The following is a 19,618-nucleotide window of genomic DNA, read 5'->3' on the forward strand; positions in this document are numbered from 1 at the left end:
AAACTTCACAATACAGTATTAATTTCGTTTTCGGCTGGTGATGCTTCGAAACACGTGGCGCTAGTGTTCTCCGTCCTATAGTGTGACTTTGATTGTCAATCGTGGATGTGGAATGTTTTGTGTTGTGAGTGAATGGTAGTTATAGGAATTGTTAATTTCATTTGTCATGTGGTGAGTTTTACAATTTTTAATTATATTGCTTTCTTCTTTTTATTTATATTAATGATAGGAATTGCATGCTAAGTGAAGTAAATTGTGTTTGGTTATCGTTTGTCTACCCGGCCGTTATTTGACCGCCATCGCCCAAGCCTGCTGACGACTGACGAGCTATGAGGCTCCGCCTTTTATACTGTGACAGTCTCATATACTAATGGGTACCTATTTTTAAACACATCTCTCATTGAACATTTTATATATTATTAATTAAAAACTGCGCTTTAAGGTAACCGCCTAAGATTAATTCAAAAACAACTTGTTTTTAGAAATCAAAAATGCAAATAGTATAATATAATTTAGTTGCCGCCTTCGCGCCGATGAATCATGACGTTTACTATTATAATCATTTAAATGTTAAATCACTGTATGAATATGAGTATTAAATTATAAAATAATTGTTAATATAACTAATATGAATGTATATCGTTCAGATTATAAGTAAATTATTCTGTGATAAGTTAGTGACATAACATTAATACCAGAAGTTAAAAAAATATAAGAAAGATTTATTACAGAAATTAGTAACTTTTAAGAAATATTTTAAACATAACCAAAAAAAGAAACTGTTACTATAGAATACATTTATGCATGATTTTACATGCAGATTTTTTGCTAAAAATTTTCAGCATTCATTAAATTCAGCTCGAGCATTCATTAATGACTCATTAAGCTTTCATAGACTAATATCACAGTTTGTCCAATTAGAATCATTTAGATGATGTTGTTAATTGCCTAATTTTTGATTGACCTTTAAAGCTACATGAAATAGTGTTAGGTTGAGCTCTAAGACATTCCTAAGTGTAGGCAAAGTCATTTGAATTTGGAAGTACATGTAAAAAAAAATATGTGTAAACAGTTAATTTTGTATAAATTTAGAACACAAAATGATGAAACTTTCAATATGTATATTTAAAGTTATATAATGTTCATAATTTAAAATGCACTTGTTACTCTTGAGATAAGATTTCTACAAGAGTAATAATGATAATTAAAACATATATTTCTTTTTACATTAGCAACAAGAATCATTAAATTATTATTAAAATACAATTAGTAAATAATTAATGTTAGTAAGAATAATTTAAATACATTATTATTAAACTGTGTGTAGATTTATTCACCGTGGCAGAACTGGAGACTCGTGTGTCTGTGAAAATGTTAGTTATAAGTTATAATAATATTTCAGATTAATTGGAATACCATGCGTTTATTATAAATGAGGGCATTAATATCACAAATGTCTTGATGACTATTTTAATTTGAAAACAGTTTAGTTTAATTTTCGACTTCTATTGTCATTGTTGAGGTTTTATTGTTGATTACTAGATCCTTCAAGGATATTTTACCTGAATTCTTCTTCTTTCTATGTAATTCTGTGAAAGTTAATTCTTGAAACATTAGAATACTTATTATTGTTTGCAATTTAAAGAGTAAAACAACTTTGTCAGTTGTTACTGCAAATAAATTGTGTATAATTAGTGTATAATAAGATTCCACATACATATTCAGAGTTGATCTTGCATTAAATCTTATATGTTTCAAGTGCAATATATATCAGAAACCCTCCCTATACATTGGAACATTAGAGATGATTTTTTGATTCAATCTAGATCTGGCATTATAAAGTTGCAATTAAACAGAAAATTAATAAAAAAAAAAAAATTGCTCAGACAAAATCAGAAAGACAGTTAGAAAAATATATATTCTTTATTGTAATATAAGTACATACTACATATGATTGAGGTAATCATTGACCAATTTATTCAATTAAGCAGGTCATTGATAAAACATCTCCAAGTCAAATTTATAGTCAATTGATAGTAATCATTTGACCTGTGGTAAGGCTTTGTGCAAGTCCAACTTGGTAGGATCCACTCAGAGATAAGGAATATTTTATTGCTTATTTATTAATTGAAATTATTTAAATGCCAAATTATAATGTAATTTTAGTAAGAGGAATAATAGTAGTAAAAAGTTTTTTTCGCAAGTAAATATTAATTAAACTGAAAATGAATCTGTCAGGTAGGTTGGTCTTGCTATAATTTATTTAAAAACTAAGAACATTATGCAAGGAGTTGCTTCATAAATATAACACTGTTACACTATTGGTTATAAAATATAAAAATCAATAGAATATAATGATAAACCTTATTTAACTTCCTATGTTATATATAAAGTTATTCAGTTAGTTGATTATTAAAATATATTTATAAATATTAAAATAAAACAATGCAATAAGCGTGACATAAAATAATTAATGTTTTAATTTATTCATAAGTTATTGCCATACTTGTTATTTATCTGTAATTAAAAAATAATTTCGTTTAATATTATTCCTGTTCATAATTTATATGTCTTGTGAAGGACGTAATTATAATAATCAGTACAGACATACACAGTTAGAGTATTAAAAAACATTCTTTTTTTTAAATATAGATAGATTATATATTGTATAAAACATATATTTTTGTAGCAAGTGCTTGTTTGCTGCTTTGCTCACTATAAGAAATTTATTAAACTCCTTTTGTTTACTGTCAGTGTTGCCAACAAATCTCTATCAAATGTTTATATCTATAATTGCACTATAAAAAGTCATAATCAACCTTACAATCATATGTTACTCGGTATTGCAATAAGAATCAACATCCAAGCATTCCTTATACACTTTCACTCTCACTAATTAGTGTGTGAGAAACACATTTGAATAGATTGTTGTTAAATGTTCTGGTTCTTGAAACTAATATTATTATGACCTAATGATTTTGTGTTTTGAGGTTGTTGCAATGGGTTTCCCTTTTTGAAAGTAATAATTATTACAAAACACATGTTTATCATTATCATTAAATAATATAAAACAAAGTCACTTACCGCTGTCTGTCCCTATGTATGCTGAGATCTATAGAATTCCACAATGGATTTTGATGTTTTTTTTTTTTAATACATAGAGCGATTCAAGGGGAAGTTTTTGTATATACAACATGGATAATATAGTAAAGAAACAATGATAATTTTAGATGTTTCTAATGTGATCATATTGTATGATGTGTATTGCACCCGTGCGAAGCCGGGGCAGGTTGCTAGTAAATATCTAAAAATACTCTGGTTAGAATATGTAATAATGAATCTAACAGCTTATCATTATTGTTTGATAGTATAGTAATTTTAATCATTATGGATTATATTTTCAATATCACAAATGTTAAGTAATTAAAATCAGTAATCCCCAATTAGCAGCTTAGTCATAAAATATGATTAGACTGTACTAAGCAGGTGATTCTATAATACTTACATTAACTGAGTAACTTTTATAGTTTAATATCGCAAGTGAAATAATCTTAATAGAAGCAATAGCATGTTTTTGTGAAAATAAATTTTTCAAAACTCGTTCATGTAGATGGTATCCATGGCCGTTAATATATGACACCATATTATGTTCGCATCGACATATTTTAAAGGAATTTATGCAGTATTATAGACGATTTTTCCAAGATAATATTGTAGTTTGTCTAATTCGTAATGTAATATAATATTAGAAGCATGTTTTATGAAAACATTGCAGCCGATTTCGTTTCGGACTTTCCAGTTTCAACTGATTCTTTTTAGGGCACTAGGCTAGTAACCTAACAAGTAAGTACCACTAGTAATATAACTATGTCAAGCGAAATGCGACGCATTGAGTGTAAATTCTGATGTTTCTTGCTTCGAAAGTTGTAATTGTATAAAAAAACGTCTAAATTTTGTGGGGTAGGTAATGTTTTAAAAATGTTACCAGCTCGAATAACAATGTCTTATGTTCTGAGTGTTTTATTTAACACTTGTGTCTTTTTTTTGGTTGTAGCGTCTGCAAAACATTAAAATCAATGTGGTTTTTAACTTGATAACTGTTTTGGTAGGAATTCTTCGGTACGCTTTTTTGCATCAGTTCTGTTTTATGTAAATTATCACTTTACCTATTTACCTTATTAATTATTCTAGTCTTATTTATTCTATTCCACACTATTGATACTATCGAACCGCCCAGATACTACATGTACTACAGAATAATTATGTTTATTTACGACACTTCATTTGACACTTCTAAAAGTTATCATTATTTGTTAACTATAGTGTCCATGTATTATATACATAAATCTTCCTCTCTAATAAAAATATAAGCAAAAAATAAGTACTGACAGAGGTAAGCGACTTTGTTTTATACATGTAATGAAGTTTTGGGTAGATAACGGCTCCCGTTTTATTGTTATGGAAAGGCATTTCGATATCACGTCATAGAAGTTATGCAGATACATTTGTCACTGTTTCCATTAAATATGTCTTTAGATTAACACGAGGTAGTATATCAAGTGTTCAACTACGTAAAATAATAATGCATGCATTCATTAGAAATCACGTGTTAAATATATACTAATAAATAATATAATTTGTACATGTATTATTCTATCTGTACAAGATGATGATTTAGTATTTAACGTTTTTCTTGCAGAATATTTTCCTTAATTTGGGTGAGGTATTGATCTACTCACATAAGAAGGCGCGCCACTAAACGTTAAATTATTATCAAAGTACTTACATTAATATGAGTGAGTGACGCTTGTACTTATAACATGTCTTAGTGTGCGTGAGACGATTACTAGTAACGATAGCATAAAAATATAAATGAGATTGTATTTGTTAAATTAATTTGAGTATAAAAAACAATAATAATAATCGTGGCTTAGCGCGCGATATATATGATTATTATATAAACATCAATCTATATCTATACTAATATCATAGTAGTAACTATTTTTGTCTGTCTGTCATTTCACGACCAAACCAATGGTTCGAATTTGATGTATTTTGGTTTGAAGCAAACTTGTACTCAAAGAAAAGGACATAGGATCGTTTTTTGCCTTACACCTGACTTACACACTAAAACGCGAGGTAAGCCGTGAACAAAACTAGTGTTTGATAAAACAGTTGCAAATAAATCTAATATATTCTGCTTCACATTTAATATTAGTATTTACAAAATACAATGAATAAAACGTAAACTGAAATCATTCATACGGACTTTTATCGCTCGGTTTCGGTATGCGCGTATACTCGTTGTCATGCACGACGTTGCCCAGAGCGGATGGCAACTGATTCACGGAACCCATTACAAGTAACAAGCTATAAGCGTTGGAAGGACATAACCCTGTTATAATTAACTCTTGTATATTAAAGATTTACAAAGATAGTATAATTGCACATTGGTATCATTTTCACAACACTTATTCTAACACCGTTGGTATTTGTATCTTTGAATGGCGAGTGAGCCAGTGTTACGGGAAGAACTTCAGAGTTTCAAATACTGATGCCGCATTGATGATTTCCTTTACGTAATTGTTAATGTTTCTTATCACTAAATAGCGCGCTTCGTAAATTATAATGCTTTTTTGTATGAACTTATTGAAAAACGATATTGAGTTCAGTGTTGTTCTTTAAAGCGACTCCGACTGTGTGTCAATGTAATTTTGCGGTGTTTGGTTCCGTCTGAATTTTTAATCACACTCGAAAACGAATATTTGGGTCCGAGACCGATCATCTCGGTCTAGATGTAAATTATTTAGTGATGTTATAAAGAAAGTCAGTTTATATTTGTTTACTTACGGTTTATGTAATACTAATAAGTATCTACTAATCCGTTTTATACAGCTAATTCCTCATTATGACACGTTGTTTTATTTAAATCGGGTTGGCATATTGTGTGTACTCTTTGAGGTACAGATTTGTGTTGATGTAGTTACTTAGTTACCTCATAAAAAAATCACTTCTTATCTATACTGTAATTATGTAATAGTATATGCGAATGTAACTACGTATGGTTGTTTGTTGTTGATCTTGCAGGGCAAATCACGTAAACAAATTTGATGAAATTTTGTAATGAAGCAAGTTCGAACTCAAGGGAAAGACCTTTTGTTTTAATTACATCGTTTTTCGAGGAATATTTTATACGTTCCGTGAAGTCTTCGGTTTTCATAGTCAATGCGGACAGTTAATAAACTATGATTAAATCCATAACGATTATGGTCGAAATTCAACCATAATCATTAGTTTACATTAATTATGGTATTGAGTATGGTTCTAGGAAACCATGAACTTGTGAATTTCGTATCTTATTTCCAAAATGCTTACATTAATCTCTGTAATACTAAGTACCTACTACTAAGAGTGTAATAGCTAATGAACAAATAAAATTTCGTTAAGAAACAGAAACATATGCATTTGTATTAGGTATTGTCTTATTCTTCAATTAATTAATACCTATTAGTTATAACATTTACTACCTATTAACGATAAATATTGACGTAGCGCTTCAAGAACAGTCAACAAAATCGAACTTGATGTTACATAAAAGTCATACTTTTTGCTCGTGTTATGTGTTGCCAGTTTAAAATTTAACGTTCAAGGTCATTTTTTTTACTCATAATACTTTTATCGTGTTAGTCCGTTATCGCTCATGTTCGAATATGCGTGGTGGTCGGAAGCTCCGACCTACTAACTAGTGCAGCCAGATGGTACGCGTGATTCCTCAATTTGGATATGTTGAATAGATGTAGGCGTTTCATTTGTGGAATAAATTTATTGTTACGTTTAAATACCAAGAGTTAAGAATTGAATGTGTTACCTTTACGTGCTGTTCTGATATCGTTGTGATTTTCAGATTCGAATCAAAGTGTTTGAATTAACCAGAATCGCCTATTATAATTATCATCATTATTATTACATTATATAAAACAAAACCGCTTACTCCTGTCTGTCCACATATATGCTTAGATATTTAAAATTACGCAACAGATTTTGATGCGATTTTTTTAATTGATAGAATGATTCGAGAGGAAGGTTTTTGTTTATAATACGTGGTCAATATAGTAAAGAAATTCTGATAATTTTAGCAGTTTCTATTGTGATATTCGATGACTAGTTTAGTGAGAGTTTCTAATTAGTATTGCACCCGTGCGAAGTCAGGTCGTGTCGATTATTTATAATAATATAACAAAAGTAGAACTAGTAGTAGTAGTAACATACAAAAAGTAACAACGATAAGAAAAATTAATAAAAATCTATATTTCAAAGCACAATTTATTGGTTTGCCTCACGGAAGTTTTGATAGTTAAGAAAATATAATTTAGTTTAGCCTGTATTTTCTTTATTCAAAGTGCTAGAAGTTTTATGTGGTGTCGTGATATTGATTAGTTTTAATACGGTTATGTTTTTCAGTATGGTTTAGTATTATGTGGTATCAATTAATTTTGCAGACGACGACGAGAAAATTTAGAAATGATAATTGTTAAATATTCTGTTCGGTATATTTCATCGAGTCTATCAAAATTGTTTTTATTTTCTTTACTTTTTTTACTAACTGTTCAAAATTGAACCTTAGAAGTTATAAGTTAAACCTAAATCATACTATGATTCAAAAAAGGCGTTATCTCTTTCGAATAGACATAGGAATTTAATTCTATTTATAAAATAAGCTTATTCTTAATCAAATGTGAAATAAGCGTACATTTTTTGTGTGAGTGATCCACTACGCCATATATACAAATTATGTAATAATTTTTCAATTACTGAAGGGTTTTGAATGACTTCTAAAGACAATTTTATAAGAAAGACGTATCAAATGAATTGGTGAAATGGCTCTGTTTAAGCCCTCCAGTGTACGTTCTACCCACTATATTATTCTACTACCAAACATCAATACTTTGTATTGCCGTGTTTTCAGTTTTAAGGGTGAGCGAGAGAATTACACTACAAACTTGAAGTAATATTTAATACACTAGGCACACAGCACTGGTACACTAAACACGAAATAACGTTAAAACGTCAGACAGTCATAAGCTAATTCAGAAGTAACCTAATTATTCTCGAAGTATCTGTGAATTACCTCGTTATCGAATTTATCTTTTTATTTAGTTATCATTAAAGCAATTTTGATACTATGCTGCTTAACAAAAGAAAACCTAACAATAGTTCGTCTATTCTTAGTTTAACCTTTCGACATTTATCAAATGTCTTTTGCTTTTAACCTTCATTGTAATATTTAATAAAATGACGTGCATGTATTCAATTTCAAGTTGCGTTATAGGAATACTTTTCGATTTGTCATTAGAAACTTTTTCAAATCTAGAATCATGATAGAATGTGTTTGTTTTTTTTTACTTTAACTAAGAATGCAAACTCTTTGGAACCGCGACGAAAAGAAGAGATTGTCGACAAAAATAAAAAGGTCAATTAAATAACGACATCGAGTCATAGTTTTTCAATTGTTTCTTTCGAGAAAAAGTAACATCATTATTTATTCGTATTATTTGAATGGTAATTTTATGACGTCACATGAAATTTACCTAATTTAAATAACAAATAACTTTATTCATTATAGTAGCATTACACTTTCTTATTGATGGTCAATTGAAAAAGTACCATCGGTTCGGAAAAGTAAACCCTCTGACCTTAGAAGAACCGGAGTTTTTTTTTTTTACTCAATATAGATTCATGTAGCTTGATTTTTCCACGAACAAAATTGCAGCTATTGAGGTCGTTTTAATGGAATCAAATAATGATTGTTATTAATAAGTAAAAAGAAAATCAAAATTGTTGAAATACTCTTCTGTCTTATTACTAACTATTAACTTATTAAAAATGAAATTCGTGGCCCTAGTATCCATTTCTAGGCAGAATATACAGAAAATTAATGGTACTTTACTGACATACTCTGTAATTAAAATGATGGAAAAGAGTAACTACTGAGTTTATCGCGGGTTGTTCTCGTTAGAATCTACTTTCCGAACCGGTAGCTTTGTATTCAATTCGACACTAGTTGAAAACAATATTTCGATTATGATACAGTGACAATTAAAGACTTTAAGAATTTAATTCTTTTGTTTCGATGAGTTTAACTTGCAAACTCAGATATGAACTGAGATATCTCTATAGCTTTTAATATGTGTATTGTTATGTAGATACAAAGTATTAAAGGCGCATTCAGATCGAAGTTATTCGGTATATATCTTATTGCGTTGGAGCAGGTTTGAGCCAAAATCTGTCGTGATTAGTGAACGGATTGTAGATAATAAGTCAATGTCGTGTTCGCATTTGGCAAAACTGCAAATAGTTTATATTATAAACTAAAAACTTTGTAACATTAAGATAATTCTTATTGTTTGTTATTCAAATTTTGGTATACGCATATATAATAAGATAATCATAATAAAAATATAATCAATTTACCATTCTCAAAATTTAAAAAGAATATTAAGACTAAATTAATAAATAAGTCATATTATTCATTTAAAGAGGTTTTCATCATGGGACACTAATTACTGTAAATTGCACATTTACCACAGCATTGTAAATCTGTTTATTTAAAAAGAGCAACTATGCGAGTTTCTTGCCATTTCTTCTCGCTAGAAGCTGCTTTCCGAAATTGCATTGTGAAGTTTACTTGAATAAATTTGATTTGATTTGAAATGCAGTACATTATATACAAAGAGAAAAAATATTGGTCAAGAATATTTAGTTCATAACTGTTACCCGCGGCTTTCTTGCAAAGGATATGAATATATTTACAAATTAACTTAAAATTACCTTGATTATTTCTATACAAAGAGGTCTTACCTGATAGTTTTCAAAAAAGTATCCGATGTCCTTTCTCAGGCTCTGGACTATTATACAAATTTAATTAAAATCGGTCTAGTAGTTTTGTCGTGAAAGCGAGACAGACAAACTAATTTCACTTTTATAATATTAGTATAGATTTTGAATTTAGAACATATATTATGATAATATAACCATACAAATAATTGTTTTATATTTCATAGTTATGATATGTCAAAAGGCATCGAGGTTCGATTATGTTCTATTACAAGTTTGTGTCGTTATGATAATTTTAATTGATATGACCGTTTTATTGTTACAGGTTATGTGTGTGTACCGTCAGATAAGAAACTGTAGTGCTGTGATAGTTTTCTGAAAAAAATACAACGGAGTGGAATGGTTTCGGAGCATTGGCGGTGTCTTGTCGATGTAAGTTAAACTAACTATCATATATATAATATAAGGTCGAGATGATAAAAAGAAAGTTCTTCTGATTTCGGAAAATTTCGATGATGAATAATAAAATGCACGAGAAATATTATATTGTTCATGTGTGTGTGCCTAAACACAGGTGCACCCTATTTCATAATCAGTGGGATTGGAGAGAGTGCAGGGGCAAGACGAACGGGTCTAAGTGCTTTCCGAAGCTCGAAGATGTAACTAAGTAATATAGGATTCACGGATAATTCTTAAGAGAAAACCTTGATCCAAGGACTTCGATATCAGCAGTATTGTAAGCTGTCCATTGAACTTACGGGGGAATCGACGGAAAAGTCCTGTTTTTAATTAATTCATCTTATTTCTGAAAATTTGATCGATTACATTCCTTCTCCTTAAAAATTAACTTATAATATGGTATCTGATAGGCGACGAGTACCTACGTGTCATAACGGACAGGCAATTAAACCTTTTATTATTTATGTAATTAAATTACTTACGATGAAATTGAAACGTTTTTTACGAGGTGAAGTTCGTATGACAACTCACTAACGACAATAGTTTTATTTTTTAGTCTCGATAGAAAAATAACATAAATATACAAATTGATTCTTTACTGGCGTAAATGTCCCGCTACTGGGCTAATACGTATCTTACGATAAAAGTTTGCAGCTTCATAAACCAATTAGATTGTTATTTAGCATAATATTAAGTTTTCGCATTATTTACGTACGTTATACCCCCTATATTATTTTACTACCAAACATCAATACTTTGTATTGCCGTGTTTTCAGTTTTAAGGGTGAGCGAGAGAATTACACTACAAACTTGAAGTAATATTTAATACACTAGGCACACAGCACTGGTACACTAAACACGAAATAACGTTAAAACGTCAGACAGTCATAAGCTAATTTAGAAGTAACCTAATTATTCTCGAAGAATTTGTGAATTACCTCGTTATCGAATTTATCTTTTTATATTTTAGTTATCATTAAAGCAATTTTGATACTACGCTGCTTAACAAAAGAAAACCTAACAATAGTTCGTCTATTCTTAGTTTAACCTTTCGACATTTATCAAATGTCTTTTGCTTTTAACCTTCATTGTAATATTTAATAAAATGACGTGCATGTATTCAATTTCAAGTTGCGTTATAGGAATACTTTTCGATTTGTCATTAGAAACTTTTTCAAATCTAGAATCATGATGTGTTTGTTTTTTTTTACTTTAACTAAGAATGCAAACTCTTTGGAACCGCGACGAAAAGAAGAGATTGTCGACAAAAATAAAAAGGTCAATTAAATAACGACATCGAGTCGTAGTTATTCAATTGTTTCTTTCGTGAAAAAGTAACATTATTTATTCGTATTATTTGAATGGTAATTTTATGACGTCACATGAAATTTACCTAATTTAATTGCGATACACTCAAAGTCAATTAACTTTATTCAATATTTAACCATTACACTTTTGAGTTATTAAGTTTTCGCATACAACTACAATAATACTCGTGTTGTCCGGAAATGTAATCAGCGATCGGTTGCAAAAACTGCCAGCTTGTCTCGTGTAATTATGTAATATTTTTAATGACGTCATAAATATATAATAAGCTTAAACAAAAATTCATGTGTTAAGGTTCTCTAACGTATCACGGGTTCTAGGTAGCACATGGTAAATTCTAGACATCTGGCTTCTCAGTAGTCGCTTGTTAGTTGCTTGTATGTAATAAATAAACAAGTCAATGAGATGTATATATTAAACCGGTTCTAATATAAATGTTATGTAAAATTTCTAGTCGTTTTCCGTGAATGAACGATTATCTTGTGACAATGGGTGTAATAAAACCTTTTTGTATACACACAGATGACGAAATGTTTTTTTTTCTTAATTCCGTTATAGAATGTTTTAGAAGTATTGTATAAAGAAATGTTTGTATGATCTCATAGCGACGAGCAATTATTGAAGTTTACTTGTTTACTTTACTATATTTATTCGTTTACATTGTAAGTGTTATAAAAAATATTTTGAGCATAGACGTGGATGGATAGAGAGGTGAGGGACGATCAAGGAACGATTGTGTGAAAGACGATATAGTTGGAAAGAATGCTACTTGTGAGATGACGTCAGATAGAGAAGTATGGAAGAAGAGGGCATGCTACGCTGACCCCAAAATAAAATTGGGATAAGAGCAGCAGAAATAGACAAAAATATTTCTATACAATTTTCGTGTCTGTTTTTCGAGAGATTTGACTATTTTTTTGTTTGGTAATTGACGATTTTAAGTGATCAATAAGAGTAGAAAATGTATCTACATTTTAAAGTCGTCATTTTGAATTGTGTATAGTAAATAAATCCGTAGCTTATTTTCTGCAATAACGGGATTAAACGGAAATCGACTCTCTAGGAGTTCGAATGCGAAATGAAAATAAGAGAATGGATAAAGGAGCTGCTACTTTTGAATATTTTAACTCGATAATAACTATAAATTATGAATAAGACAAAATAACTCAGGTCTAACATATGATATACTAGTTTTTGCCTTCAGCTCTTAAGTAGGCTATAATATTTTTTATAGTGCTCACAACTCATATTCGAAATGACGTGTTATGACGTCTGTTACGTAGTTAATTTAGACGTAAAAGCGTAACAAACAAACTCACTTTCTCATTTCTCATATTAGTTAGATACAAATAATAATTCATACAAATCTTTTAATAGATATATTCATCTGTTGAATAAAAAGTAAACAGATCGTGTAATTTTTATAAACCTGTTTTTAATTTATAGTTTCCTTTGTAACGGTTCTACTGACACGAGATGTCTACTCGGGTTCCCAGGCTTAGATGAATGGTATTTTAATGAACATCAGAATGTAAATTCCACCTTAGATGTTAAATCATTACTCCCTTTCATAGAATCCAAAAAATACGGTCATTTCGCGTGTCCTTATCATAACGGTATTATTATTTCATGAGCTGAGATGGCCCAGTGGTTAGAACGCGTGCATCTTAATCGATGATTGCGGGTTCAAACCTAGACAAGCACCACTATATATATGTGCTTAATTGTGTTTACAATTCATCTCGTGCTCGGCGGTAAAGAAAAACATCGTGAGGAAACCTGCATGTGTCCAATTTCATCGAAATTCTGCCACATGTGCATTCCACTAACCCGCATTGGAACAGCGTAGTGGAATATGTTCCAAACCTCTCTTTTCTCTCCTTAATGGAAGAGAAGGCCTTAGTCTAGCAGTGGGTAATTTACAGGTTGTTACTTTACTTTTTTACTATTATTTAATTAAACATCTAATAATATCGTTTGTATACAGAGTTCATTGAATCTTTTGAAGTATCCGTTCCGCGTTGTTCTCGAGAATTTAGTGTCGTACTCGTGGCGTTCTGTAATCTACACTTACAAAATAAATAATTCACAAATCCGTTAAATCTAATTAGTATTCATCGCACAAGCCGTCGGCTAGTTGACGGCGTGTATCTCGCGTGTTAACTCGTATATGATGTATTTATGCCATTACATGTACCCATATGTGTCTTCAGACATGAGGATTAACCTTTAGACCTTACTACGTTAGTAATAGAGGCCAAGAATCTTCAATAGATCCAACGGTCGTGGTCCGTGTGTTCCGTGTGCGGTTTTAATTGCGTGTAATAAGATATCATTACGCGTATTAGTTCTCCAGAAAATTAGGTACTCGAGTGTTAATGATAATTGCAGGTCCCGTTTCTATTTTTTTGGTTTTAATGCAATTTAATTCATTTTTCAATTGTTTGGACTGATGGTATATTAGTAATGAAAATCGATAATTATTGAAATGTATTAAAATTTAAATGTATATTATTCATTTCTTTTTTGTTCAAGAAATCGATACAAGATAACATTCACTCATATTGATTACTGGTCACCTTAAGACCCCAGTTCAATATTCAATACCAAAATTTTCACTGTTTCAAATAATAAATGGAAATAACTTATAAGTATAAAATATTGTTTGTTGTTTTCTACAAGGAAGCGGAATCATAATTAGGAAAGTTACGATCCTTATCTAGTTACACGCGTGTCATGATAACTTAATTACTTCCATTGTCTTTTCAATATGAGGAGGTATGATTAGTGTCCCATTATAACACAATACGAGCGACGTTCCACATTCTCGCTCGTCTACTCACGATAGGTGCGATGGAGTTAATTTAGTTGGACGCGATCGGGCAAACGACAGTCGACATGCCTGTCTCCGAGCGGAAACATCCTGATCGGATAAATTTCGAAAATCGAATCAACTAAGAAACTGATTTGATTTTCGAACTTGTATTTATGCTTTCAAATTGTTTTGTCAATTGTATACTTGGTGGTAGGGCTTTGTGCAAGCCCGTCTGGGTAGGTACCAACCACTCATCAATTTTTCTACCGCCAAATAACAGTACTCAGTATTGTTGTGTTCCGGTCTGAAGGGTGAGTGAGCCAGTGTAACTACAGGCACAAGGGACATATCATCTTAGTTCCCAAGGTTGGTGGCACATTGACGATGTAAGGAATAGTTAAAATTTCTTACAGCGTCATTGTCTTTGGGCGATGGTAACCACTTACCATAATATGGGTGGCCCATATGCTAGTCCGCCAACCTATACCATAAAAAAAAAATTGTCTTTTGAATTGCGATCACGTGATCATTTTAGTAGATCAACTCACCTTTAAAACTTAACTGTAGCAAAAAAAAATGTCATCTTTTCACTTTTTTCACACTGTATAAATTTTATTTTTCATCGTTCAATTGTTTGTTGGTGGAAGTTATTTAAAACCGCAATCGGTTTAATGGTATTGCAACGCGGACGGTACTGACAAGAAACATTCATTTTTATTTATAATATTGATGTCAAAAAATGGTTTCTTTCGATTTAATTAAAATTTTATATAATATATAATAGATAGAATATTCATTATTGAAACACAAACGGAAATAATTATCTCCTCTAGTATCCGAATGATTTTCGTTATTTATAACAGTTATCGGAATAAGCGTTTTATGAATTAGACCAGAACATATTATAAAAGCGGCACAGTAGTCTGCATACTCGCAAAACGAAAATTATATCGTGTTCGAGCGTGCGTACTCCTATCACTGAAGATGATGCTATTGCACCGATAAACCATAAATAGTGACTTTCACGCTACGATGTTACGCTCGTCTAAATATAATCGTACGCAAAGCGTCAACACTGTTACTCGGACAAGTGCTGTTTACATCAGCTGAATGAGCTTCAGGGGGGACGTTTATAGTAAAGTTCATTGACCTTAAACATATCAAAATAGATGTCCCGATGTAATTAGTATTAATAGCTTGATCATTAACTTCACGTATAGGTGACTGTAGCGTATTTTTCAAGACAAATAAATCAATTCTTTTCCTAGATGATAATACTAATTTTAGGAAAGCAATTTTGTGATTAATGAGTTGAATGATCCATTTCGATTCGAAATTTGAAACTTAAGATGGTTTACTAGTTTCCATTCCAATTTAGGTATCAGATTGGAATACATTTTGCAGTTCACCGTCGCTTCGAGTGGCTGCGACACGAATTCCATTCATTATTGAACGGATCAGTGCATTGCTACGTTTGGTTTGTATGGTTTCCGTTGTCTTAATTTCTACATACCTAAGTCATCTCGTTCATTCAAAGTAATCAATCTCTATAAATAAAAAGTTTTGTATATTGCGAAACCATACGTTCGATTGTGAAGACGCTTTGATTGGTTGATGTTAGAACTTTGAGAAGGTTGTTTGAGAAGGAAACTCAGTTCGAATTATTAATGTCTTGGTATGTTTTTCCTTCTACATAAAAGTTCTACGTATGTTTTAATTTCGAATGTATATTAAAATTAAATCAATGTTTATTTCAGTATAAATAATATGTAATCTAAAATTTGTTTATCATTAAGGGAATGGTGATATAAATTTTAGAAAACCCAGTAGTATAATTGAAAGCATTAAAACTTAAATATTTGATAAAATGACCGTCACAGTCTAGATCTAGCCGATACAATAACCACCTTATTTCTAAGTACGACTAGACAGGCCCTTGACCTAGGTAATTTTCTGGTCGCTGTTGATGTTTTTGTCTCAATATAATTTTATTTCAAAACGAACTTATTTTTGTTACTAGTAATAAACAACGTTTAAACTTTGCATTTTTTTATAAATAACTGTAATGGTATATCACACGTCTATTTTTATCAACACCTTACTTTATTGCTCATTTTGATAATGTTCGTATGATGTTCCTTATCTAGCGATCGAAAAATGAAATAATTATACCGTCAAAATTGTTATAAACAGGCCTTTCAGTAGTCGCATATGATGTGTGAAATGACACCTCGCCTTTATATAAGCATTTTTACAACATTACTACAACTATATCCTCCGGGCAAATAGATTGGTACTATCTGACACCAACTATATCCTAAGGGGAAATATATTGGTACTATCTGACACCTGACTCTTGAACCCACGCGCGAATTTATTGGTTAAATCAAATTATTCGCGCTTACCTTTGGCTTCCTATTACACACTTTCGTCCCTTTTCATAAAATCATATCCACTGTTGGCAGGAAACCGAGAGGGAAGATTTATCGCATCAATAGAAATAATATAAATTTAATCAATTATTGTAAGGTATTAACCGCCACACATAAAAACTTTAGTTAAAAATTATTTACTATCTGTGAATTGACATTTTAAAAAGAAAACAGCATTATCTAACTTATCACATGCCAAACAATAGCAACTTGCAATATCGATGTTTGGAACAATGGGATGATATTTTATTTTGTGACCTAGAAGTGAACTTTCCATAGAAGTACCTCATATACTGAAAATAATATTTATAGGATCGATTTTATTTCGTTGACAAATAAGGCTTTATTTTATAAGTAGTTGTCGCCCGCTTCCTTGACGTTGTAAGGGTTTGTCTTCAGGGTGAAAAACTCAGCCGACAGTCGAAGAGTTCAAAGCTTTGATTCATACCAAATTTCATCAAATTAGGTTCAGTGGTTTGACCGTGAAAGCGGAACAAACAAACAGAATTACTTTCGAATTTATAATGTTAGCACAGATGACAATTTTCTTTACGAAGAAGAAGCATAAGGCATAACATGATGATTTTACATAATCAAATAAAGAAACAGCTAGGTAGGTATATTACTTAAGATATTATGTAGTGTTATGATAGTATAATTTGATATTGTATTATTATTGTTATTTAAAATGATTATTTAAACAATAACAAACCAATGCGTTGAATGGGTTATTTTAGGACGAGCACAAATGTTACTTTACTCTTTATGTGTATTCTCATGTAAGCGACTTTTGTCTTCTTTGAGAATAAATGTCTATAAACCTAAGATATCGTATCTGTACTTCTATTAACGTTCAGTAAATGTTGCCTTTGTTAACGAAACGGGATTTGACCTATCAATTGCGCTAGTTGATTACATTCGAAGAGAATTATTTGTCCATTGACCTAGAATTTTAGGTATTCGGTCTGTCTTTCGTTGCTAATTGTTTGCGTGGGATTTAATCATTGCTTCCTTGAATTGGTACCCTTATCAGAATTATTAATTATGTCTGTTGTTATTATTTTTGTATCTTTTTTTATGTTATATGTTGGCAGACGAGCATATGGGCCACCTGATGGTAAGTGGTCACCATCACCCATAGACAATGACGCTGTAAGAAATATTAATTCCTTACATCGTGCCAACCTTGGGAACTAAGATGTTATGTCCTTGTGCCTGTTGTTACACTGGCTCACTCACCCTTCAAACCGGAACACAACAATACTGAGTGCTGTTATTTGGCGGTAGAATAACTGATGAGTGGGTGGTACCTACCCAAACGGGCTTGCACAAAGCCCTACCACCAAGTGTCGTCCGCAACTCTTTCCATTAATGCGAAAAGTTTGTCCGCTCTAAAATCATATCATAACACGAGGCGTCGTAATATATCTAGTTTTATAATTTACGATGCTCCCATTTTAAAAGCGGCAAAAGATGCTTGTGTAATATCTATAAACCCGGTTCAATTTTTATATTTTCGAAATGCATTATAATGAACGAGATATCGTTAAACTTTTATTTTAGGAATAAATTTCACGTCGCGTTCCCATTTATAGAGTTGGGAAATGGTGATCCTTATGGGAAAATATTGGCAACCTCGTCTCGTTAACTACAGGTGCATAAAACGAAGGTACATTTTTTGAAATATAAATGTTACGATTTGTTAAATAAACGAACTTTGATCCAAATTCGTCAATATTTTTATTTATCGATTTGCTGTGTTCGTGTGAGTTTAAACATAACAAAATAGTTATTGTAGTAAGTAACCTACGTTATTCCTTATTGAGTCAGCTATCTGTCAGTGAAAGTACCGTCAAAATCGGTGCAGCCGTTCCATATATTAGACGGAACAAACAAGCCAACAGGCAGAGACACAGAAAATGTTATTATGGTAAATGTACCCTGTACATACATACGCATTTAGTAAATAGCGGTTATTTTAAAATTACAAACAGACACTTCAATTTTACTATATGAGTAGATTGTATCTAAAAATTGTATGTATAAATGTTAAAAAAACATCTGCAGAACTCCATTTATTATTGTCTATTCGGCTCTACTACTTTCAGGCTGAAAAGGTGACATGGCCTTTTTCGAAAGGCAATTAACTAGAGCTTATAAAATATTAAAGGGCTTCATACGTTAACGCTAAAAATAAAATATGAAATGTTACCATGCATAAAATAACATATTACGGAGCATGAATGACAAATTAATCAAAAAAGGATGCTGTCAGCGAAAATTCAGATAAACAGTGAATATGTATCATAGGTTTTGTGTTGTTTAAATTATTTTTGCATGTATTTAATGTTGATTGGATTTTGTTACTGACAATATCTATCATTGTATGAATAATTATAAACAACAACAACAAACAACAACAGCCTGTAAATTCCTGCTGCTGGGCTAAAGGCCTCCTCTTCCTTTGAGGAGAAGGTTTTTTTGGAACATATTCCACTACGCTGTTCCAATGCGGGTTGGTGGAATACACGTGTGGCAGAATTTCTATGAAATTTGTCACATGCAGGTTTCCTTACGATACCATTTTCCATCACCGCTGATTACGAGATGAATTATAAAGACAAATTAAGCACATGAATTAGCGGTGCTTGCCTGGGTTTGAACCCGTAATCATCGATTAAGATGCACGCGTTCTAACCACTGGGCCATCTCGACTCATATACTCACGTTTAATAATTATATTAAACGTTAA

General features: G+C 31.1%; 1 protein-coding gene across 1 annotated transcript in view; it reads left to right on the forward strand.

The window, feature by feature from the left end:
• The first annotated feature begins 14 nt into the window (after window positions 1-14).
• Window positions 15-19,618, forward strand: part of LOC124534793 (ADP-ribosylation factor 6) — a 42,002-nt gene continuing 22,398 nt past the window's right edge. Inside the window, exons 1-2 of the mRNA XM_047110846.1 lie at window positions 15-171; window positions 10,160-10,266. The gene's annotated coding sequence lies outside the window, so the exon portion shown is untranslated. The remainder of the gene's footprint in view (window positions 172-10,159; window positions 10,267-19,618) is intronic.

The sequence above is a fragment of the Vanessa cardui genome, chromosome 1, assembly GCF_905220365.1.
Source record: "Vanessa cardui chromosome 1, ilVanCard2.1, whole genome shotgun sequence".
Taxonomy (NCBI): Eukaryota; Metazoa; Arthropoda; class Insecta; order Lepidoptera; family Nymphalidae; genus Vanessa; species Vanessa cardui.